Source organism: Manis javanica, chromosome 7, assembly GCF_040802235.1.
Source record: "Manis javanica isolate MJ-LG chromosome 7, MJ_LKY, whole genome shotgun sequence".
Classification (NCBI taxonomy): Eukaryota; Metazoa; Chordata; class Mammalia; order Pholidota; family Manidae; genus Manis; species Manis javanica.
The window spans coordinates 74625448-74652301 of record NC_133162.1 but is presented as its reverse complement, the minus strand read 5'-3'; the positions used below and the strand labels follow the sequence as shown (position 1 = coordinate 74652301).

At 39.6% G+C, this 26854-nt stretch overlaps 1 long non-coding RNA gene across 1 annotated transcript in view; it reads right to left on the bottom strand.

The window, feature by feature from the left end:
• Positions 1 to 9149: 9149 nt before the first annotated feature.
• Positions 9150 to 26854, bottom strand: part of LOC140850430 (uncharacterized) — an 83240-nt gene continuing 65535 nt past the window's right edge. Inside the window, exon 5 of the long non-coding RNA XR_012133267.1 lies at positions 9150 to 9732. This is a non-coding gene — a long non-coding RNA (uncharacterized lncRNA). The remainder of the gene's footprint in view (positions 9733 to 26854) is intronic.

The window sequence follows — 26854 nt, the reverse complement described above, 5'->3', positions numbered from 1 at the left end:
ATTCCATGGCGCTGTCTGAAATTAGAAAATGAAGTTTGTGGTCTGTGTCTGTCCACTGCTGGCTGGGTGACGAAAAGTGAGTCATTTAAACTTTTCTATTCTCAGTTTACTCACTTCACCAGAAAAACCAAGCCAAGGGTTTGGAAAATCTGGACTGTAAACAGAGTGTCATTACTATGGCAAGTATACCAAGAACTGTTCTTAAGAAACCGATGCCTGGTGTTGGGAATTCTCCTCTGCCAGGAGCACCCCATCCAGCCCAGATCACAAGGGTCCAGAGAAGATTACAGAATCTCTCACCTTTTCCTGAAACACCCACACACCTATCCATGTGAGGCCCCATATGTATGATATTCAGACAGTGAGGATGTCTGATTTGAAAGCCATGAACTGGCAAAGCCAATCTTTTTGGAAGGACTGGCTTGTTTTATGGTGAGAGAGATGAGCTCAGTTTTTAAGGGGGGTCCATGTCCTCCCATGCCATGTGGTACAGTTATACCAAGAATGCAGCTCTTTGGTAAGACTTCCATGTTATCCATGACCTTGTGCTACTTTGATGTCCTGGATTTATTTCATTTTGGATCTGATCATTCACTCTGGGATAAGTTTCTATGGGCCTGAAGTTATTTGAGCAGATTTCTACATAGTCTATGGAGTAGGAAATAGCCAATCAGGAGCCACGATCAACCTGCTAAATTGTGTGTTCTTTTTTACTCAAACCCTAAGTCAAGTGAGTAGTTTATTCTAGGACTACTAAGATGACCCAGAAACCTTTCCTACTGCCTCCAGGACAGTGCCCCCAACCCACAACAGTCCTCGAGATAAGGCCTCCCCTGGGAGAAAGTGGACACTGCTTTAGCACTGTCTACACCACCTCGGCCAGCTATGAACCCACAGGCAGGGCACTACCCAGAGGGAGTCCTTGATGGCACTCAACAATACATATTCATTGTGCATATAACACATTCAGGAAAGTGTATTAAAGGAACTCATCTCCTGTGCCTTGGCCTTCTTACCATTTGGCCCATTGCCCCTGAATTCCCACTGCCCTCATCTTGTCTTCTTGCTTCCCCTGCCCTCCCACTGGAACTACCACTGGCCGTCTCTGTGGGGACTTCTTTCTTGAAAGAAATTACCCTTCTCCATTGTATGTTTCATGAAGAGTGATTGGTCAATGGTTACTCATGTATAAAAATAAATCTTGATCTCTCACCATATATTTTATCTCTTACCACATATATCTCTTACCACGTATTTTACCAGAATCAACTCCAGATGGCTTGCACGTATAAATGTGAATCTAAAATAATAAAAGTTTTGGAAAGAAGCCTAGGAGAGTATCTTAATGATTCTGAGAGGGGCAGATATTTCTCAGGTTTCTTAAACGAATAACTGCAAAGAAAAGAATGATAATTGGATTATATTAACAGAAGGAATTCCTATTCCTCAAATGATACCATTAGAAAAGTAAAAAGGCAAGCCTTAAAACAGAAAATATTTTAAATATATATATCTGACAAAAATTTGTATCCATAATATATAGAGTTCCTTTAAATCAATGAGTGTAAAAAAGAAAAACCAGACAGCATGAAAGAAAAATGGGTACAATACTCGAATAGTCATTACATACAAAAAACAGTACCAGATTGTCACTAAATGTATGAAAAAGCACTAAGCTTCATCAGTTATCAAGGGGATGCAAATCAAAACACCATTCTATAGGTCCACCTGAATGGCTAGGAGTGCAGAGAATTCAGAGTGCGAGCAAGGATATGGGACAACTGACTCTCTGTTGGTCTGGATACAAATTGACATCATGACTTCAGAAAGCTGTTTGGCAGTATCCACCAAAGCTGAGCATGTACATAAGCTATGGCTCAGTGATTTCACTCCCACAAATATACTCTATAGAAATCATACAAACATTCGCCAAAAGACATGTTCACAAATGTTATCATAGTTAACCATGATAGCCCAAAACATAAGCTACCCAAACATGCAGCAAAAACAGGATATATATCTATATGTATATATGTGTGTTTACATATATTTTTATTGATATAAACATATATATGTATGGTGTATATGTCTATCATGTGTATATATATATATGTATATGAAATACTATAGAGTTGGCATAAATGACAAAACCTGTGAGTGAATCTCACAAACACAATGTTAACAAACACAGCCAGTCATGAAATGCATATATTATTCCGCTTATAAAAAGTTCAAAGACAGACAGAATTCACTTATAGTGTTAGATGTCAGGATAGTGGTTACTCTTGGGGTAATCAGTGACTGGAAGGGGGGCATAGGGGACTTCTGGGGAGATGGAAATATCTCATTCTGTGATATGGGATTTATGTCCTCTGAATATCTTTATGTTTTAATAAAAAGTTTTCAAAACTTATAAAAAAATAGACAAATTTCCATAATTCTCAAAAAAATTCATTTCAAAAGTAGGGCATTTGTTAAACCAACTACATCTCCAATGTTTACTGAAAACTGATGGCAATTTTGATCATAAAGGAAAAGGAGATGGGCTTCCCTACTTAGGAACCAGCGTTGCTCTCAGTGACCCCTTCCTTCTTGCCCATCAGCAGAGGGGCTGCATAGCCTATGCCCCAGCAGAGTCCATGGTATTGTAATGGATGTGTTTCTAGAGTGTGGACCCAGGTTACAGAGGTATTTGAAGAACATGTTGCTTGCAAACATTTTAGCAATTGCTTCCTCATTTAATCTTTTAGTAATAGGAGAGAAAACATAGGTATAACATTCCCCAGTTTTTCTGATGAGGAAGCGGAGATTCCAAGAGGCTGAGCAGCATTTGCAAGTTCCCGTAGTCGGCGTGCGGCAGGTGATGGATGGTCCTCCTGATACCTCGTGCCAAGTAATGCCTATAGCACTGGATGAGGAAAGTCAGCAGACAAAAGAGATAGGAGAAGAATATGCACAAGATGGCTTGGGTGGAGCAAAGTCGATACATGGAGAACAAGAGAACATGAGGAAGTTAACCAGAGGGTAGTGGTGAGGATCCTGAGATTCAAATGCTGAATTGGATACAGCTGAAGGAATGTGCCCACATGCACCAGGGGAGTTGTATGGAATGAGACTGAAAAGATGATGGCATGACTCATGTCTGTGGTTAATGAATAAAGTCTGAGGCCATGTGCCTGTTTGAACAGAGCAAGAAAATTGTGGAGGTAGCTTAATACTTTGCGAGGCTCTTCTAATACAATCCAGGCTTGGAGCTAAAGACCTGGGTTAGGGGGCTGGTAGTGGGAAAGAAAGGAGCTGTGACAACAAAAGATTAAGCAGGAAAAATGATGAAGCAAGGTAGCCGATGTTTGAACAAAGTAGAAGTTTTCAAAGAAGATCCCAAATCTTGCAGATGGAAAATGATAGAAATTTTACCCCCTCCCCCCAAAAGGGCACAACAGTCAGTTTGAAGAAAGAAGTAGGCTCCCCTAAAAAAGGGAAAAATTGTAGAGTTGAGGCTAATGTTAAACAGTTAGGGTTTCTGCCTAAGAATGCTGATGGAGACAAAACACTATGGCTCTATTCTAAAACAGTGCACAGAAAGGGCACCACAGAGCTGTAGGAAACTCAAAACTGGGAATGGGAATGTGGACTCAGTCTTTTGATTCTTTTCTCAATAAGCTCTCTGATCTTGAGTGAATCACCTAAGCAGAGTAAGACTACTGTCTGCACATCTCTAAGGCGTCCACCTCCAAGATTTCCTGTAGGTGCAGGACTTTAGTTTATTGTGAATTTGTCGATTTCAAAGCTCTGCAAAGCCTCACGCTGCTCTGCTATGAAGTGTGACTCTGCCGATCAAATCAAAAGATTTGTGTGAATCATTAGGCAGGGCGATTCTGCATCAACAGAATTGATATCGAAATCAATGAGGTCTGAAAGACCACAGCTCAAATAAAATGGGTACGGAGGGAAAGCACTGAGGTTACTTCAAACGAAGGCTCACTTAGCACTTCCCTAGCACTTGGAAGCAGCAGAAAGACCAGGAAGTCCGAGTTCATTTTATTTATACGTGTGTATATATACATATATATAGTAAGTTCCATACAAATGGATAAGGGCTGCTGAAGCCTTTTACCTATTTTTCTTTTTTGCTGTACAGTTCTTTTTTTAAAGCCGTGACTAAGGAGACCCATCTTTGTCCCACACTTCCTCTGTGCTGGGAACACCAAAATAAGGTGTGACTGTGAGAAGATGAAGTTTGTGGATAAGGAATAATTCAAGTTCAGGTGTCTCAGGAAGAACACGATGAAGACAAAGGCAAACGAACGTTTATTAAGCATTTACCACAGGCCAGGATCTGATGGATTCTTTCATATATCTCACAACCAAAGTGGAAGACTAGCATTATCAGCGTAATTTCCCAGATGAGGAAATAGGCTCAGAGAGGTAATGTGACATGTCCAAAAACACACAGTTGTGTGTGAAAGGGACAGAATGAAAATCCAGGTCTCTTCAGCTTGAAGCATGGGTCCTAACAACCTTCCCAGACCCCCAGGCAACATGAGCAGAACTCTTTGTGATGATGTCATTGGCCGTCTTTTATGTTCTGTCAAAACATATGAGAGTTAAATGTACCACTTCCCTATTCACCTCAGAGTGCAAATCATTGTGCCTGGAACCTTGCAAGCAATTAAAAGATGAGGCATGTTTTTCAAAGACTTTCTTCAGTAAGAGAAGGAAATGCTGCAAGAGAAAGTCCCTGAGCTGTAATGTAAAGGTAATTCACTTTGAGGCATAAATAAATCTGGCCCGTGTACATATATATATAACCAAACAGAGCCCTGTGTCTATTTTTGGAAGCCTCCAGCAGCCAAAAATTCTAGGAAAAACATGCTCTTTTCATGGCCATGACATGAAGGTAGTTCCCGTGGGTCCCTGTGGGCATGAGCCTGGAGGAGAGGAAGCTGCTACAAACTCCCGGTGCTGTCAGCCTGCCTTCCTGGGGCCAAGGCCCGACCACATTAATATTTCTTTTCCTGCTGTTGTTATGTGGGACCCCACTCAAAACGTGACTTGTAAGACTAGAAAGAAAACTCCCTTTCATTGTTTTGAGTTGGCTTCTGTGGGAGAGGAAGACATGTTTTCGAACCTGCTCCCACACTGACTGCATGTAGACGTACAATCCTAATAAGCAAACCGTCCGTTGTCAAGATACGTCAAGCCTCAAACTTAAGGGCTGGTACGCTTCCCAGGGCTGTTGAGAGCAGAGTCCTAAAACTCTGAACCACCGTATAAAGAAAGAGAAAGAGATGGTCCTTACTCACACCAGGCTTTATGACAAAGACTAAATGCTTGCTTCAAGAAAGCAGCGTAACGCTCCTGGGAGTGCTGGGGGAGGAGAGAAAAGGCCAGGGTTCTTGCTTGATAAATTGGAGGAACCTTATGAAAGGGCAAAAAATGCAATGGTATCCAGGTCAGAGAGGAGAACAGTATTGACAGGGATGGGGCAAGAGTTTTCTGGGAACGTAAATTTCAAGCAATAGTCCGTCAAGTCTGTGGAGGGCTGTGGAGTGCCCCAAGCATTCCCACACAGGATCTCATTCAGTGACTCTCAGGAAATGCAAAAACAGACCAAGATCTTACAAGGCTCACTGCTTTACCCTCCGCTCTTTTCCTTCTAAGTTTACTTCATTGGGGAACTCATATACTCCTGAGATTTAAAATATCATTTCTTACCCTGTACACATTATCCCAAACTCTTATTTAAAACAGTGTCTGGCTCTTGGGAACTGATGTTTCTCCCAATGTCCTATCAAAATATCAAATAATATCCAGGAGAAAAACCCCAACAACATTAAAAAACTAAAATTCACAGACAGCCTAAAAATAATGTCAGAATCCATAGGATAATCAGGGCCTAAGGAACCACCAGGGAAGAGGTAAGAACATGTTATGCCTCCCCACAGCAGGTATCTCTGGACAGAAGACATTCTTTATGCATCAAGCTAACTAATGACAGTAGTTCTTCTATCTTTGTTTGCAGAACTCGACCCTTGTACTACCCTGCAGGTAAGAATCTCCTCAAATTTACATCCTGTGTACTACTGGTTCTGGTCCTGGTAAAGATCCACACTTGGAAAATATATTAGCAACATTTTTAGAGTTTGAGAATAAAGAAAGTATTTCATATGCACTCATATGGAAAAGGCAAGCAAAATAACACAGTAACTAGGGTGCTGACAAATGAAGTTGGGAGAGGGGTGGGTTGGCATTATTTCTGAAAGTCCAAAGGTCATAAAAGATTAAAGAGAAAAGCACCTTTATACTGAGTTCAGTTTTATTCCATTTAAAATAGTATCAAGAGAGCATTTTCAGATATGCAAAGATTCAAAAAAGTGTAGCATCTCAGTAAATTTGAGAAAAACAAACTTGAAGTTTCTTTTCCATTGAACAACAGTGTAAAATACAAAGCTCCAGAGTGAAGGAGTCAGGGTGTAAGGAACAGACGGCATCTAAAATCAGAAGAGAAATACACCTTAAAGAATGATTCTAAATCGAGTTATAAAGGCTGACTCTAAATAGCAGAGACAAACTATAATTAAATGAGTCAGGATCTAAAGCCGGATGAATATTTACAAACCCTTAGAAGTGTGAATGTGTGTGTGTGTCTGTGTGTCTGTGTGTGAAAAAGAGAAACAGAGGGAGGGAGGGAGGGAGAGATAGACACTTGGTGATGACAGAGACAGAGAGGTTCTGAAGAGATCAAGAAGGCAGGAGAGAACAAGAGAAGAATGTGCGTGGAGAAGGGAAAGCAGGAGGACTGTGCTCTAAGCACCACTGAATGTTGGAACAGGGAGAAATCCTAGAAATCCCCTAAAGGCAGCCCCTTCAGGGCTGAGAAATCCTGCAGCCAAATGGACCCAGAGCTTGGCGTAGATTCTGGGCTTCTGCCCTTGGCTCACGGTTCTTTCTTGGACATAACATTCTTCCCTTATTCTAGAATTATAATACGCCCAGGGCTCAGCCACCCAGAATTTTCAAATCCCTGAAACACCAAGTGCATCCATGAAGGGGAAATTCCCTTGTAGGGCTTCTGAAGCAAGAAAGCCCCATTAAGGGAGAAGAATTGTTTTTTCTTCATTCCATCTGGTCCTTTTAACTATGTTGTTAAGATCAACGATCTAGAAGGGGAAGATGGAATTTCTAATCCAAGTGGGCAGGGCTCGGGCCAAGGGGAGGCACCAGCGTGCAGTGACTTCCACCACAAACCTCCCATGCGTGCTCTTCTTCGGTCCTGACAGGAGTTTTATAAATGGTCAGTGTGAGGGCTGTGCTATCCTATCAGCTCGTGGGCCCTCATAGCCGGGACTTATCAGGTCTTTGCATATGTGCTGTTGCAGATAAGAAGCGTGCTTTCCCGGCCTGGAAATCAACAACCTAACGAGAGTGGAGAAGCTGAGAGACAGACATGCTGAGGTAAAACCTGAAATTTTAGAAAGGTCCTTTGCTGTATTTTGGCAAAGGGGTTTTTAAAATTTGTTTTGGTATCCTTGATTTTTTTTTTCTTTCATTTGTTAAGTTCTGGACACAGAGTAGGTGCTACTTCAATATGTCTTTTAAGATTAATACAGAAAATGTGACATGAAGCTATGTATGATTTTGCATGGTCTGGGGATGGGACTGCCTGGATATTCTTTCTAAACAGCAGAAATGATACACATTCTGTCTCACTAACAGAAATTCTAAAATAATCTCACTCAGAATATAAAACAAACCTCCAAAATAATGACATCATCATGCAGTGAGGCATGCAGACAAAACAAATCCCAGGAAAGCTGTCAAGGAGGGTCCGTGTAACACAGTCCGTCAGCGTAGCTGTAAAGCATGCCACTCTGAAGGACGACACCATTGCTCAGATAGGGACATGGGTGACAGTTTCCGCAGCGCCCTTAGATATGAAGTGCCCCAGCTGAAAGTCCCATAATTTAACAAGTCCACATATCACATACGCAGGTTTATTAAAGAAGCTGTCATTCAAGCACTGGCACAGGGCGACCTCACAACAACCTTACAGTTCTACTCTCAGGACTAACGCTGCTTGGGTCCCAGGGAGAAGCTTCTCCAAACCTCTTCCCGTGTCTTCAAAACAAAAGCTCTGAATGCTGGAACCATACATGGGTTTGTGTTGTGGCCAACATTGGAGATGAATATTGCTTTCAGCTTGGGGAAGTCTCGAGTGAGGGAAATAGCTGAGAGAAAAGATACAAAACTGAGTAAGTGCTTCATCAGACAGCATGGAACAGCTTCTCGATATAAAGTACCACTTGCTAGTATGACTGAGTGCTCATTTCTTTCTTTTGCTTCTTATTCCAATTCCTGGGCCTGGGGATACTCATACATTAGCATGGTACACACAACAGGTGCACATGGAGGTAGAGAGATATTTTCTTTTATTGAACAAATGATGCCACAGAAAAACTTGTAGATACGTAAGTCTAAGTGAAACAGGTGAAGCATGATACTGAATTCTTTTCACTGGCAACTAGTTGGACATTGAAAGCTACAGTTGAGAGTAGTCCTGATTTCATGAAAGTGTTTCATTAGATTTAAGGATAATTTTTAAGAATTAACAAAAAGTCAACTTTAATATTGATTTCAAATTCTGATATTTGTTATAATATTTGTTATGTTTTTGTTATATTTATTTTGATATTATGATATTTTGTTATAATATTTGTTATGATGTTTGTTTTGTTTTTGGGTTTTGATAGGTAATTTGAAATACTTTAGAAGAAAAATATAAAAACATAAGAAAACAATTCTCATTTTTACGTTTACTTCAATTTACAGTCTAGATCAGGATATGTCCAAATCTGTACATTTGCTGTCTAAAAATATTTCAGGTAAAGGGTCACCAAACTGTGGTCCACAAGTCAAATCTATGTATTTTTATAAGTTTTATGGAAACATAGTCGTGCCTGTTTGCTGTGTATTGTCTATAGCTGCTTTCAAACAGTTGTGACAGAGACCATACGGCCTACAAAGTCTAAAATATTTATTATCTTGACCTTTTCAGAAAATATTTGTCAACCCCTGCTTTAGATCGTTATTGTCAATAGAGCAAAATGAATATAAAACTTTTGACTGTAACATAATTAGTATATTGCTGAAATTAAGCTTGCAAAACAAATTGTGCTGGGTAACTGTGTAATAGCTCATGATTTGTGTATGTCTTCATTTTATTACTCACCCAAACATTGCTGCCCCATCAACAGAATATCCAGCTGAGTGATAATGATTAAATCTAGTCATCTTTGGTATTTTGCCAAAATGTTCAGACATATAAAAACAATCAATTTAAACATTTTTCTGTTTTATTGTTGTGAAGGAATATCTATCAAAAAAGGAGAATAGAATATATTATATTTAACAGTTTATTAGTTTGATTTATCACTTTTTAAATGTTTAGACATATGGGACAAGGGGCCTCCATTTGTACTCTTGCCCAGGGACCTGACAGGGTTAAGGGTGGGCCTGAGGAGAATGCACCAGGGCTCAGTGAAGTCATTATGAAGAAGAAGAAGGCAGGCAGGTGAGGCTCTGTTCCAAATCAAGCCTGAGGGCCCTCAGGAATCGAACTCTCCAAATGAAGCAATTCACATGGATGAGGGGGTCTTGCCGCCATGGAGATGTCACAGAGTTGCTCTCGCCACATCTGTGTGACTGAACAGGAAAGAGTCCCTCTTCTTTCTGCAAGGAAAACAAAACATCACAGGCTCAAGGGGGGGACTGTGGAGAACATCATTGCCTTCCAAATGGAGGGCTTTTTAAATTAAATATTTAAGAAATTTAAAAATTGCCCAAGTAAAAAATTTCCTTGTGGGAAATTGGAAAAGATGGAGAAACATAAAATTCTAAAAATTAAAATCATCAACCCATCACTCAGATGCAGTATTTTAAAATATGTCCATCCACACTCTTCTATGCAGCTCTTTATAACTTATTGATAAAATGAGATTGTTTTGTACATACACCATTCTACATAGCCTTTTGCACTTAGGAATAAATGGGAAACATGATTCTTGGTGTTAAATACATATCAACTTCATTTTAAGTGACTGTACTATATTCCATTAAATGAATTGACAAATTGTTTAGTGAATCCCTCATTGTTGGATATCTAGGTTGTGATCAAAGTTAGACATTTTCATTCACATGTGTATATTCTTGATGTAGAAAGGAAAGCATGTATATTTTAAACGTAGTTAAACCATATTGCAAATTTGCCTTCTATGAAGGAATGTAAATGTTGTCTTTGAAACTTAATATATTATTTTAAATATCTTAGTCCTATATCAGTATATTCGGTGTATTTTTTCTCATGTACTCATTAATATTGTGTATTGTGATATTGCACAATTACTGCCAATAAACATAGGGAAATGATTTTTAAATATTTTAATACTTACATTTTAAACTAGCAAGCATTTATTTATATCCAGACATTTATTAGGAATATGATTTTAAACACATTTCCTGGTTATGTATTTTTTTTTTTTTGCCTGTTATTTCTACTTGGCTGTCTTTTTTCTTAGTATTTAAGCATTTCTTTATATTAATTATATTTTTACCTTTTCTTTTATGTAGAAAATATTCTGGCTTATCATTTCTCTGTCCTTTTTGTTTTTCTTAATGTTTTTAAATCAGTTAGACTTTTTCTTTATGACTTTTGCTTTAGATGTTTTCTAGGTAAGATCTTTCTTAATTTAATATTAAATAAATATCCAACTTTGATTTTAATTTTACTTATTTTGGAATTAATTTTAAATTATTACTGAGGTTGAATTCTGAATAGTTTTTTAATGATAGATAACTGTCTTTTTATCCAATACTGATATGTCACTTACTTCATATACTAAATTACTATGAAAGTTTCATTTTGCTTATTAACTTTTTATATTCTGTTCTGTGTTGAATTTGGCACTAGTAGAGCACTATTTTAATTATCATAATTTTATGATAGGTCTCAAATCTGTGAAACTGCCTGTCTATATCTATTCTTGAATGTTTTTTATCGAACGCATTTTCCTCCAAATGGGCTGAAGAATTATAAAATAGGTTCATCAAGTCCTCTTTCTCTTCTCACTTTCACTGGGATTTCCTTAGATAAATGGATAAAGAAGATATGGGACATACACAATGGAATATTATTCTGTCATAAAAAAAGAAATCCTGCCATTTGCAACAACACGGATGGAACTAGAGGGTATTATGTTCAGTGAAATAAGCCAGGCAGACAAAGACAAATACCATATGATTTCACTTATTTTTGGGACATAATACAAAGCAAAACTGAAGGAAGAAAACAGCAGTAGACTTACGGACACTGAGAAGGGACTGGTGGTTACCATGGGGGAGGGGTTGGAGTGGGTCAATAGAGAGGTTGAGTGGGATAAAAAGGCACAAAAAGTCTCAATCATAATGGTTGTTGGTTATGGGGATAGTAGTACAGCATGGAAAATACAGTCAGTGATTCTGTAACATCTTCCAGTGTTGGCAGATATTAACTGCACTAGTGGGGTTGAGGATTTAATATTATGGGTAACTGTTGAAGTCTGTGTTGTATACTAGAAACTAATGTAAGATTGCATATCAATGATATGTCAATAAAAAAATTTTCTTAAATAAAAAAAGTAAGAACTGATTTGGGAAGAAATAATGTTTTTTTGAACCTGTCAATCTAGGAAGATGATATGGTTTTAGTTTGTACAGATCTTCCTTTATATTCCTCAGTAAAGCTTGTATTTATATTTAAATTAACATATTAAAACTGAGTTTTTTAGAACACAATTACATGAAATGCAACATGTATCCAGATTTGTGTAACCACAACCACAATCAGAATACAAAACAGTTCCAGGACTCCAATACCATGCCATTATTTAGTAGTCCTACCTTCCCTTTACCCTTAACCCCTGACAAACATTGATCTGTTCTCTATCACTATATTTTTGTCTCCTTGATAATATCATATAAATGGAATCATATAATATATAATCTTTGGCACAGATTTATTTCAGTTACATTATATCTTTAAGATCCTTTCAAGCTGTTGCACACAGCAATAGTTTGCTCCTTTTCATTGCTGAGTAGTACTCCATTGAGTTCATGTACTGATTTCTTTAGTCATACATGTTGGAGGACAGTTAGGTTGTGTGATTCCCACTCTTCCAACACCAAATGCTATGGTATATTTCTTACCTATGTATATGTATAAGAGTAACAATATTATACACAGAACTAATATTAGTGTAACTTCATTCAGGTACCTGGACCTGATTCCAGTGTGTATATGTATGTGGGAGGGGGTCTTCCCACACATACTTATACCAAGCAATACTTGAACACCAGCAGGTGTCTGAGAACTCAACTCAGTTCTGATGCTCTCTGCCCAGGACAGCACCAGATTCTCAGGTTAAGGGCTCCGTCATACAGGACTGCCCTCCACCCTCCACTCCAGATGCTGGTCACAAGCCCAGGCAGTTACCTGTGCTTCTGACCTACTGGTTACAGACTGGAGGTTCCCACGGCCCCTCTTAGGTTCGATTACTTTTCTAGAGTGGCTCACAGAACTCAGGAAAACATTTAGGTTTACCAGTTTAATAAAGGATACTGCGAAAGATAAGTTAATAGGCAGATGAAGAGATACAAAAGGCAAAGTCCCAAATAAAGGAGCTGCTATCTTCGTGGACCTTGAGGCCTGGCTCAGTGGCACATGGAGGTGTTCTGGTTCCTCAAACACAGAAGTTTTCTCTGACCAAGAAGCAGGATCCAACCGAGCAGAGCAGGCAGAGAGAGTTCTTCTCATGGGTTTTGTGAGGGCTTCATTGCATTGTCATGACTGAGTAAATTATTGACCATTAGCTGATTCAGCCTCCAGCCCCCGCCCTTGTGTGGGTGTCCAAAAGTCTCTGTTAACATGACAAAACACCTGTTTCACCTTTAAGAATCTGCAGTGTCTTCAGGAACTGTGGAGGAAGACCAAATATACCTGGGAAATATATTTTTGGTCATATGAATAACCAAATACATATTTCTTATAACTCATTGTATCACAAGTTGGTTCCAGTTTTTGACAAGGAATGGAACTCCTATAAATACATGGTACAGATTTGTGTGCAAGAGTTAAGTTTTTCTCTTGGTTAAATAGCAGGGAGTGGGATTTATGAGTCATTTGATAAATATATGTTCAACTTTATAGGTAAAGCTGTCAAACAGTTGTAAATAGTTGCAGTGCCACTTGCATTCCCACAGTGAGGTAGGAGGGTTCCATTTGCTCCAATCCCTATCAGCAGTTGCTATTGTCAGGATTATTTTTTTTTAGCCTTTCTATTGGATATATAGTAGTATCTCATAGTGGTTTTAATTTATATTTTTCTAATGGCTAATGATTGTGAAGCTATTTTCATTTGCTTAATTGCCTCTTTGTTGAAATGTTTGTTAATGGGAATTGCCCCTTTTTTAACTGGGTTGGTTATTACTGTTGAACTTTTCAGAAGTTATTTATGTAGTCTATCCTCCAGCAGTCTAATAATATATTAAAGTATGAGGGACTCCAAAGTCCTTTGTTGGATGCAGGATTTGGAGTGTTTTTCCGTGTATTACGCTGTTAGCACCATATCTAAGAACTCTTTGCCTTAGAGCAAATTCTCAGAACGTATTTTCTAGGCATGTTGTGCATACTTCTTGTTGATATGACTCCTAAACAGTCTCTGTTTTTGCTACTACTTTGAAAGGAATATTAATGCTTCATTTATTCTAGATACACCTTAAAATGTTCTTTAAGATGCAGAAATCATATTTCTTACCCAGTGATTTTTTTTTTGCTTATTTTGAAACTTTCTTTCTTCCACTAAATCAAACAGACTTATGTGTTTACATAGAATTATGGCTAAGTAATGTCAAATGTGTCATGAGACATACTTATGGTAGATTTTTCATTTACACATGTCTTATTATCAGCAGCCTAAAATAATGTGAGGCTCTAAAATTAAAATATTTTAGGGAAAAGCAAGATAACAAAAATATAGATAAAGACAAAACTATGACAGAATCCATGTTCTGGTCACTTGTACATGAGATAAGAATGAAGGACTATAATGGGTGGGTCATAATGGACAGTCTAACCTCAAGTCCCCAAAATCTGTCCTCTGTATAGCTAAGCCTGACATAGGACCATGTTTTTGTTGATTGAAGGCATAGGTTCTTAACCAAAGCTTCAATTCTGAGTATCAGGAAATAGTGAACCCACTGTAAGCAGAGGTAAAAATGGGTCTATGAGCATTTATACACTTTTTTTGGAGGGAAAAGTCTGAAATATCACCAGACTGTCTAAAAACACCATTCCATTTCAATAAGGCACATGCACATTCTCCCCATCCTCTCACCTCAAACATATCTGATTCACTGCACATATTCAATAAATATTTATCAGTGAATTAATAAATATTTATTGAATTATTATTTGGCTACCTTTAAGCTTGACCCTAGGCATAAGATTTTTATTTAGCAAACATTTACTGAGTGTTTATTTTGGCCAAGCACCTTAAGAAAATGGAACTAACTATGAGGATGAAAAGACAACGTCCCTACTCTCAAAGAGCTTAACATCTTGGTAGAAGAATGTAACAGCCAATGCATTTCAGTGGCAGAATTACAATAGTGGGAGTGGGTTATTATGGAAAAGGAGTACCTGACCTGCCTGAGTACTTTAGAGAGAGCTTTGAAAATACGGTGGTGCTTGGGTGCAGGCCCGAGCCATGATGAGGGCAGGGCTATAGTGGCCCCAAAACAGTTTGATTACATGCAGTGCAAACTTGAGATGCTGTAGCATGAGGCTCACACAGAAGCTGGAAGCCAATAACCAATCATGTTACATGTAGATACACTTTATCATGGGTTTCACTGTAGTTAATTCAGAATCAAGTGGGATAAGAAGGAGGAGTCTAGGAAAAATGAAGTTTGAGGAGTGAGGGAGATTGTGGCATGTCCAGGGAACTACCAGTGGTTCAGTCTTGCTGGAGGATAAAGTATGAGGGATGCCACAGTCCTATGTCGACAGGTTCAGTTTACAGAAACACCAGTATGTATACACAAACATTCATGCAAGCAGGTGTCCACTGAAGCCCCCCTTTAAAAAGCTTCGAAAACAGGAAACACCTTAAATGTCCATCAGTAGGGGTCTGGATTAAAAACTTTGGTTATATCTGTATAATGGAACGTATTGCAATATTATAAAGATTGACTTACATCTCTTTCAAATTCAGGTCTTCAATACAGTATAAGCCATAAAATGATAGGATATAATCTCATGTGTTAAAAACACAGGCAATAAAAAAAAACCAGTGCTTATGTTTTAGAATGTGTCAGTGCTTGGTAGACTTGAGTGTGTTCATGCCTCCAATTCTTAATCACTCTTTCTATCCTTGCCCTTTGCCATAGATTTGCAGCTTTTCATCATGACTGGAACCTACTTTCCCATTCCTGGATATTGACTTCAGCCACGTGACTTGCTTTGGCCAATGGATGTTAGTTATTTCAAGCCGCAGCTTGAAAACATATTCCACTCATGCTCTTGTTCCTGGCCATCGCTGTGGGGGCATGTCTGCATGAGCCTTATGGAGGATAGAAAACAAATGCAATAAAGTTGAGTTACTCAGATTATCGCAGCAAAGACCACCCTAGGTCAACCTTCAGCCAGCTACTTTCCCCATACATGTGAGCAGACCCAGACAAGATCAGGAGAGCCGTCAGGTTGATCCATAGCTGACCACAGACACATAAACAAGACTGGCTGAAATATCAAAAATGCCTGGACCAGCAGAACCCTACAGCCTTGTCAAACAAATAACTGTATGCCTCTGAGGTTTGTGGCAATATTTTGAAACATTATTTCAGCCATAAATAACTAACATGCTCTATTTGTATGTAATACAGACTCACCAAATATGTAGACAGATGTCCACCAAGCTACTTAGAGTGGTTACCTCTACAGAATGGAATTGTTGGTCAACTTGTATTTACAAATACTGTTTGTCTGTACTCTCTAAGAAATAGAACTGCTACTTCTGATTTGATTCATTTTCTTTCCTTAACTTGTTCTTAAAATGCCAAAGTAGAGCAGGTAAGAAAATAGGTCCTAATCCTGGCAGCTGCTGGTGGCCTTAAGCCGAAGTCTACATGGACTGTGTTTGATAAAGTCTTAGAATGGTCAATCTTTGTTCTTGTCTGCAACACTGATAATTGGAACATCAGTGAATGAGCCACTTACCCTCTATTTTAGCCCATTTTTCTTTTGTAAAGATGCAGTGGCTCCTCCTGGAGTCTGGTAATTGAGATAATGATTAAATCTACTACATATGGGAGAAGCCATGATGAGAAACTCTTAAAGCTATGCAAAGTGCTGCACCAATGAGCAAATACTCTTGTTTACCATGGCTCTGATGATGACAGTGAAGATGCGTTTATTTTTAGCCACAGTATCAGCCAAGTCCCTTATCAACTCATAAGTGCCTTGAGGTTGAGCTAGTTTGGGCTCTCAGATGATTAAAATAAGTGAGATGTTTAATAAATAACTGGATATTGATGTGCACAGTTATTTTCAGTCTTTCATGCCAACTGTAGGAGAGAAGTTAGGGTTATGGTGTAACCTTTACCAAGTCTAGAAAAGAGAAAGAAATGATAAACTACTAGTAATTTGATTGGATTTTTCTCCCACATTAGCTTCAGTAAATACTATTAACTGCTTGCAAGGCAGTTAAAATAGCTACAGAAGTCCAAAATATCAGAGGATCATCCCCTGGTGTGAAGCACAGAACTTAGAGGTAGTAATATGGGAAAACAGCATGACAATGGATTACATTTGGGGACTGGAAGTATCTGGTTCCATTTCCTAATAACTACTTGACTCATAAGTGTCTTAACTTCCCTGTGTCTGTTTCTTTATCTATTTGATAGAAATAATCAAAGTTCCCTTGTTATAAAAATATAATATAATTTAGTTATTTGCCACCATCCCTTTACTTCTGCCTTCAAAATAAGAAGAAACCTGCTAAAGGATCAGCAAAGAGTAATATGCTATTGCTATTGGCACTCTCCATATCTCTTTGAACCAAAAAGTTTTGACTTATTGTTAACTTCCCTTTCCCCAGTATGTTTTTATTTTCTTATGCCTGCTTGAGTGGAGATATAGAGGATGTGCTGTACTTTGGACAGTTCCATTATTATCCAATTCTCCTAAATGCATAGCATGTTCAATGGGAAATATACCTTTAGAGGTCATACCAGTCCAACCACATGTTGAAGTAGAACAAAAGCCTGGTGGAGGATGTAAAATAATTTGTCCAACATTATACAAGTCAAATAAGAACAAAACTCTAGGACCCTACCTAGGCCAGAGTAACCTTTAAAATATTTCCCAACCAGCATATGTCTGTAGAACTAATCCATATTGATTACAGCTGAGAATGTTGAAGAATATGCAAAATATTTCCATTTGGAGAAATAAAATATGTAGCTTACTCATAGAAAAACTAGCACATCCCTGTAGGCTGAGTTTGATAAGAGCCTGCTTAGGAAACCTCAAATCTTCCCACCAAAAACAACTTCCTATGCTTTTTTTCAGATTCTCTAACATTTACATGTAATTCTGTGACACATTCCTAGTCCCCTGCCATGCTCTCTGTCTACACAGCTGCAGGGGGCTGCGGTGGCACCTTTCCCAAACCCATGCCTCCGAGCTTTCTGCTGCCTGGCGGGGTTGGTCTACAAACCACAGTAGAAGTCCTTCCACTTAGGGTTCTGCCTCCAGTGTCTTTACTAATCGCCTATTTCTTTTGAGGGGCACAAAAATGGCCTTAGCTTCCCTGCCCCAGAAGGCAGGATGTTCTCTGCTTTCAGATGTCTCAGCCCTTTCAAAAATACAGTGTTGATCTTGGGAAAAGAAGTAATTAGCCTGATGGGGAATAGACTGCCATTTCAGCACTTTTCTCCCTATTGGGTGTTGAAGTAACAGAGGCCCAAGCAGGTCAGAAAGAAGTTGAGTGCTGATGGGTCTTAATGCCCCACTAAGTTCCAGTGCCAGCTGCTGGCACCCGAAGCTCATTAGTTCTGACCCAACACTGCTAATCGCCCTGGGTGCTCAATCAGCTTTCATGGACACTGAGAGAAGCATTCATTAGCTCTCTAACCTCAAAGTGCCCTGAATGGCCTCAGAGACCTAAGTCTCAAAGGTTGACATAAACTTGAAGAAAGAATGCACCAAGCCCTATAATAAGGAGAAATGCATCTACTTTGTGCGGTCCCCATAAAGACAAAAATTGTTCTTAGCATTCTTTTTGAAATAACCTTGGTGTGTAATTATAGGCAATGTTTGCCCCTTCTTGATAACCCTAGAATAGAAGTGTTTTAGGTCTGTGGTCACAACCCTTTAGAGGCTTCAGGGTTTTCCAAGCTCAACTCAACTGACATCTCAGGCTAGAGAGGTGTTTGTTGTGGGGCTGCCCCTTGTGTTGTAATATTGAGCAGCACCCCTGGAATCTGCCTACTAGAAGCCAGTAGCATTCTCCCCAACCCCCAACCAAAAATGTCTCCAGACATTGACAAATGCCCTCTAGGGACAAAATCACCTCCTGTTGATAATCCCTGCTTTAAAAGACTGCCACTTGCATTAAAAAGAATAGAAGGAATGGGGAAAAAGGGACATTATGATTAGGAGACATAATGTGGAGCGGGCACGGGAAGGGCCGTACAACACAGAGGAGACAAGTAGTAATTCTATAGCATCTTACTATGCTGATGGACAGTGACTGTAATGGGGTATGTGGTGGGGACTTGATGGGGGGAGTCTAGTAACCACAATGTTGTTCATGCAATTGTAGATTAATTATACCAAAAAAAAAAAGAATAGGAGGAAATAAAATACAATAGGATGGAAACTATCAGACAGTGCCACCTGAGATGGGAGAAAATGTTCTTTCCTGATTGAAAGGGTATCTCTCTGTGACCCTCCTTACCCAGAAGGACTCAGGGGCAGCCACTTTCTCTTTCAAATAAAATCTCTTGCGTGGGCCCGTGTCTCCTGAGTCCTTCTGGGTAAGGAGGGTCGCGGTGAGATACCCCTTCAATGATTTCATGAATATGCATTTCGTGCTTGTTTGTTTGTATGTATAGCATGTATGTATGCATATTAACAATGTGGATCATGGTAAAAAAAATGTTTGAAAAATATTGATAAGAGTATTTTGACTCTGGAAAACAATTATTTATCTGTGTATGGCTAAGATATGGGTATTAATTTCCCACCTGGAAATTATTTTTTCTCAATAATTTTGAGCTGTTTTTTAATATAATATGGTTTTCTTTCAACAATTAATGGCACTTTGTCTTCTGCCTTATTAAGAGAACTGTGTTTTTTTATCTTTACCTTTGATATACAAAAGTATCAAAACAGAATGCTATGTGTCATCCAACAGATTAAAGACCAGATGAGTCTTGACTAAGTCCTTAAGGAAAACATGAGAAGCCAGACTCTGTTGTCTAGGGTTTATCATCTGTCCCAGGAGGCAATCCATGACGGAGGTAAAATGACGTTAACAATACTAAAGCTGTTTCAAGTCTAGCTTCACAGATCACAAAAAACGGTGAGCATAAAGATGTTGCTCTTAGTTTTGGTCATATTAGCTATAGAACACAAAAATGGAGCTTACCAGGCAGTGGAAGGGCAAGTTCTCAAGCGGCAGCAGCATCGGAACCAAGTTAGAAATGCTGAGTGGTTGGGAATGAACCAGAATGGGTCAAGATAAGACCCAGAGGCAGGAGGCGTGGTCAAAAGTGAGTAGTATACTAAGCCAGGAGGGCTCATAAAGGAGAGAGGAGAAGCTGAATCTCAAGGGTCCAGCACCTACGACTCCAGAAGCAAGCCAAAAGCAAGCGAAGTTTTTGTCCTTTCCTTCTCACACAGTTCTCTTCTAGAAGAAAAATGATTTGAAGATCTGGCCATGTAGTTGGGCAGAAAGTGGGTGAAATAATAAAGAAAAGATAAAGAATGTGGTCAGCTCAGTTATTTTGAGAAGAAACAATCAGTTGAGACAAAGGACCTAATAATTGGTAGGACAAAGCCTGGACATATGGGGTCTACCTGGAGTAAATTAGGAAGACAAGCCAGCAAAGGAGAGGGGTGTCAATGGAAAACCAGGGAATGAAGGAAAACCTTTTAAAAAGTGGTCCTGATCCATAGTGTCAAATATGCCCTTGGTAAAAATGGTTTCCTTAGAATATATGCTCTCTGTGGTGAGGCAGGATTTTTTAATACTTTAGGTAATAGATGAGAGCTGGTTTTACCTGGAGAAATCTCTGTTTTCTCCCAGTAAGTTTCATCTGCTTTCGTTTGGTTGTTTTAATTTAATTCAGATCATCTTTCAATAACTGATGTTCCCTTTATTTCCTACTGGCAGTTTTGGTGATTTGCATCTTTCAATAGATACTAATTTATTTCAACTATATTTTAAATTCACTATTATAGAGTTAGACAGTGTACGTTTTCTAATTTCTTTGATATTTTTTTGCCACATCTATTCTCATTCTATTATATTTTTGTTATAATATTATATTTTGCTCCTTTTCTAGTTTTTGGACTTGAAAGTTGACTTTACTAATTTCAATTCCTTTCTAGCTTGACATTAAAATATATAAGGACATGAATTCAGTCTACTGACATCCCTGATTATGTAAGCATGACAAGTATTTAGTTTATCATTTGGCTCTTACCTAAATGATCTTTAACTGCACCTTTGATTTCATCTTTAATTCAAGGATTTTCAAGAATATAATTCTTAACCTTATACTAGTTTTATCCATCGTATTTTTCCTTTCATTATTAATTTTAATTTATAGTCAAAGTGTGAATTTAATAGAATTTAAACTCTCAGGAAACTTATGCTTTTTTGGTGGCCAAAAAAGAAAGTATATGAACATTTTTATAAATGTGCCACAGACTTTTGAAAAGACTGCCCACTTTCTGTGTGTCTCCTAGGTAGCCTTCTGATATCTACTTGTTAAATCAAAATTAAATATATTTTTGAGAGTTCCATATGTTTATTCATATTTTCCCAGTTGCTCTGACAAAATATTAAATGGATGTATTAGAATATTCTGGTAGAATTGTGATATCATAATCTCTGCTTGTTCTATAAATTATATCAATGTCAATTTCCTGGCTTTATATTGTACTATAGTTATTGTAGTTATTATTGAAGAAAGCTGGTGAAGGGTACACGGGAACTTTTTGTCCATTTATTTGCAATCCTGTAAATCTGTAATTATTTCAAAATAAAAAGTGAAGACAAAAACAAAGACATAAAAAAATCTCTGCATTTCTAACAGCTTTCACTTTATATATTTTAATGCTGAATGGTATTTCACTTGGCACACAAAAGCTCATGAAAATTAAGCTAGAGGGTATACTCCTGATTATTAAAGATAGATCTTTTTGTTTCATTCAAAGTTCAATCTTGAATTTTACATTGGTGTGTATTTTGTCACTCCACCTGGCTTTCTTTCATTTCTTTTTGTCTCTTTGCATGTGTGTGTGAGTGTGTGTGTGTATGTGTGTGTGCATGTGTGTGTAAGTGTGCACCTGGTAATTCAGTTTTGACCATTCTCATATTTGTAAACATTATTTCATATGGTTTTAGCATGACTCCTGTAAACAAAGAACAACCATCACAGATTATTAATACCCTTTTTTACAATGTAATTTCCCTTCATTCATTTTTATTGGGAGGCCTTAACTTGCTTAAGCATTTGAGATCATTGGGATGGTTAAAAATTCTTATATTACAAACCTTTTCTTCCTCAAGATTGTCATATTTGGCTCCTGCTTTCTGAAATATAACATTTTGAGGACCACATCTAATGCGAACTTTTGAGGAACCTGTTTTCATCATCCTGATGATTGGAGGGCTTTGCTTTGCTTTGTTTTCCCACCTTCATTCTTTGACTACACTTTTCTCCTTGGAATCAGGATACATGTAGGCCTTTTTCATTATTTTTGCATGACATTCACTTAACCTTTTCAATTCAAGACTAAAAATCATGAGAGATTTTTCTCAAGTTTTCTCCTATTCCATGCAGAAGCTCTGTATCATGGAGGGCAGGAAGAGAGGCTATTTGCTCCGATTCTTCCATCTGCTTGTATTCTTTTAAGTGACTGAGACATGTTTGATCATGTTTCTGCCTGCTGACCTTACAGGGCTCCAGAGATGAATCTGTGTTTGTCCATCTTTAAGGATGAAATGGCTTTTTTGTTTCTGAGTTCCTGTTGAAATCCATCAGGGACAGAAGAAGGGAAAAGCGAAGTTACCTAATGGCTGGGATTTACTTTGTCAAATTAAAAGCAAAACAAATAGTCCACCAGGAGGAGGTAGGGCATGCACACACAGGCAGAGGCCACGGAGGAGACCTGAAATTAGCTGTGTTGGGTCCCCACCTGCCCTGAAAGGGTGGGGTCAGTGCCCCAGGCCCCAACTTGCCAGCTGCCGCTGAGCAGGCTGCTTGTTCAGTCCTGGCACTGGCATCTGCCTTGGGGAGACTCAGGATGCACCCTGGGCCCCTGCCCTGCCGCACAGCCTCCCACAGGGCCTGCTGCCTCAGCAGAGGCGTTTCCAGGGGCCCCTTCTGCTTCCTTCCCAGGCCTGTCTGTCACTCCCTGCTGCCTTTGGCACAATCTAAATTCCCCCGCATTGTGTCCCAGAGAGCTCTAGGGGTCTTCTGGTCTGTGGATGGTGACCTGCTCCTTCACTGCTATTGTTTTCTCCTTGTTGCTTTAATTTTCATATTTTCACATTATCTGGTTGGCTTGTGATAGATTTTCACTTCCTCAAGTTGAGAAAACAGATTCTCTTCACCTGAGGACACTGGACAGATTAGAGTGAAGGGAAAGTTGACCAGCACAGGTTATTTTCTAGAGGTGCCCCTCTGGGCTGCCACCCTCTGTGCTTCTGATGGACACTTCACTTTTCCAGGTTGGGCCTCATTCCCAGAGGCTCCCTGAACACCATGTGGGCCAGTCCCGAAAAGCCGGCCCGTCTCCACTCCTAAAGCCCCAAACGCAGAGGCCGGCTACCACGAGGAAATGGCAAGCCCGAAGAACAGAAACCAGGCAGCCTGGGTCTGCCCTTACCTTCTACTTCTCAAGTTCATCCCTGCCAATGGATTTTTTCCCTTTTCTGCCTGGGCTTTAAAAACAATGAAATAGAGGCCTCCTGTGTCCACAAAATGATGCTTTGAGGGAAGAGGAGGGAGGGAATGGGGCATGAAAAAGAAAAGAGAGAGAGAATGCTCAAGGGACACAGAGTTGATTCTAATTATACTTTTTAAATTTCCTCTAATTGCTCTGTTTAATTATTGATGTGGAAAGTGTTTCCTTTTAGGGAGTTGAGTAATCAAGAGCCCTCAGGTCCAAGAAGACAGACGTCACCTGCTCTAGGTTTGGCAATTAAGGCATTATCAGTCACCGATCTAGTGGGCCAGACCCTGGGGGAGGCTGGAGTGGCACCCCCACCAACAGAGATCCCTCAGGAGGCACCCAGGGCTGCAAACACAATCCTGGGGAGTGCATCTAACACAGCCTTGGTGCCCAGCAGCTTCCAGGAAGAGTGACTGAGAATGGAAAACACTGCTGAGACGGACTCCATTCTGCTCATTGATTTTCCTCCTTCTACTAACAAAAATCTGTTGGTGGACCCCCAGCTACTGCTGGGCAGACCTGGCTTTGTGGGGTTAGTTCCTCTTCATTACCTGTAGTTGGGGACTTTCAGCCGCAAAAGCCTCACATTTAAAGGGTCAACGATGTTTTATTTTTTAAATGTGAAATTGAATGGCTCCGGTTTGTGCAGATAGCACTAATAATTTCCCCATTTTCTGACCTGAAATCCATCAACACTCATTCCTCTTGGTCCCCAGGAAAATGCAGTGCCTCTGGGGGTGGCTGGACAAATGGATTCCTGGATGTCATCGGAAGAAGGGATAGAAATGGGAATGGTTGGTTTGATCTGCTAGAATTTGGCCTGGAATTCAAACGCAATGTGGATTGTACAATGAAGGAAATCAGTTCAGTGTGGGCAGCAATGTCTCCATTTCCTTGTCTGGAAAATGAGGAAGCTCAGCTATCTGATCTCTAAAGCCACTTTTGGGTCTACATTCTGTGGATGTGGGTCAAGGAATAAAATCTCTGACAGGCAGTGTAAAGATGAAAGACACAGAGAAGAGCCGCTCTGATCCCTTTCACAGGACTTGGAACCTGGCTATGTGAAGTGTGGTCACTGACAGGCTCCCACTGCTGCAGTCCTTAGGGCCCATGTGAGCCATCAAGCAAACAGGTGGCTCTCGGAGGCTCTTGGTCAATGACTGAACAAGGTGGCAGCGTAGGCATGTGGCCCTGTCTGCCCAAGCGGGGCTCCTCCAGTGAGCAACCTGCTCCAGGTCTCCCAGGGGCTGGCGGAGATGGTCAGGTCTGCACTGACCTCATGGCATCATTTGCATTCCTTGACTCCTCAGGATCGGCCTCCTGGAGAAGCGAAGATGACTGACAATGAGTTGTACACCAAGTGGGATCCAGTGATGAGTCCAACCACTGAAGCCACTGGGGAGAGCAAAGTCATGACGAAAGTGGCATTTGAGTTTACCTTTGAACAATGAGTGGGGATTAATGGGTACAAAAGAAGAAAATAGGCATTTGAAGCAGACGGATGGACATGTGTGGAAAGGCTCAGTAATACAAAGACACAGGATGCAGGACCATGGGAGGTGCATGGGAATGGAGTGTGGGGGTATGTGGTGGGTGGGAGGAGGGTGGACTGAGGAGACAGAGCTGCAAAGTACGGGACCCAAGACACACAGCTGCCACAGTGCCCTGCATAGACAGTCCTAGTGGTTTGTGGACTCTGATAGGGAAAAACCGGTAACCCTGGAGGAATAACAAGCAACCCAAAGCAATGAAATATGGAAAAATCCATAGCATAGTAGCTTTGACAGCCCTAAAAATAAGAGATATTTTACTTTGATGTAGGTGGTTTTCTTGAACAAGTAACACCTGCTGTTTGTTAGGGAGAAAACAAATTGCTTGTCCCATGGTACAGCACAATTAATCATATCATAATGCCAATCCATCACATAAAATTCAGTCTCTAGGCCCATGTTTTCAGGAAAGAAATAGGCAGTTAGTGTTCCTACCACTGTCTATTTATTTAAGAAGAGGACCTGGGTATGGGATCCTAAAATAACTTCCTTAAGACCATTATCAAATTCTAATAACTAAGTTCATCTATCCTAACAAAGTTTTCACTTTGTAAATCAAGATTTGCTTTTATTTTTTTAAAAAAAACATTTCCCAAACTGTGTTCCAAGGAGCACAAAAGCCTGTAGGTTTTTGTGACAAATACTTTTCAGAACCACTGCCTATGACAGATCCCATTTGACCTGTCACAGTAAACCTTAGAAACAAAACTCTTAAAAGTCCACTGTAAAAAAAAAATCCGTGTGAGTTTGTTGAATTCATTTCCCAGTCATATCTGAGCACAAAATATACCTACTTTCCTAACACCCAGAAACACTGCAGAAGAAACATTAAAGGGAAGACAGTTTGAGGCTTGGCTTTGAGGACTTGAGAAGCATTTCTTATCCAAGTGTGACAGTACTACGCAAAAGAACTCCTTTCAAAAAATTCATCTCCTATTTTTGAACTTGCTGCCTCTGGACTGAAGGATAAAGTTAAATGGGTTTTATCCCCAGCTAGGTATGCAGATGGTCCTTCCAGCCAGTCATGTTCTGAGGAGTCCAGCGAATGGTGGGGCCAAGGGATATTCAATTGACTGTTTCTGTGGCAGGAGAGAAGCTCCCAAATGGAAGCACACTTTGAAGAAATTCCAGGTCTATGGTTTGCTGAGTTGCTGAACAACCTTGAATCCCATATCTATTAAAAGAATTTCCTATTCTGCAAAATGAAGGGACATCTGTGACCACAGTGCAATATTTTTATATTCATTTGAACTTCCAGGTATATGATAAAAATTGTACATCACTAAAACAATGATGCAAACCTATCCAACACAGCTAGAAAAAATGCAAGCCAAAGAGCTACAGGCTGAATGTTTAAAAACACCCTACAAAATGATAGGGTGGGCTAAGCAGCTGGGTTCTAGACACCCACCCACCCTCATTCTAGCAGCACAGATTCTATTATATGGTAAATGTTGGCAACAGGGTTCTACTTTTCACAAGACTGAGTGCTAGTGGTGCCTACACCTGAAACCATAACTGTAAATCTATCTACACACATACACACACACGTGCACACACATTACACACAGTGGAAGGTAAATCTGTCATTAGCAGAGGGGACATGACCAGGGGCTTGATCACAGGGACAGAAATGCCCTGTTTTTCACTGCTCTGAACAGATACAATGCAAAGTTCCCAAGGAATTCTCCTGGTCAGATACATACTGCCCCACCTAAAATACAGATCTTATTTTTAGTTTTGAAAGTCAGAGGAAATGGCGGGTCCAGTGTCTCACATCACTCTGAGTGTAAAGGATGTTCACAAATGATGGGTCCAAAGGATGGCTTCATGAGGTCACGGGTCAAATGACAAAAATGACAATAATAATAATAACAAGATAGTTCACATGCACCAATCTCTGCTCCCAACAAAAGCCAAAGAAGGCAGGCATTATTACCTCCACTTTTCCAGATCAGTCACTCAAGGGTAGGGAGGTTAAGCAACTTGCCCAAAGTTACTCAGGGGTTAAGGAGTT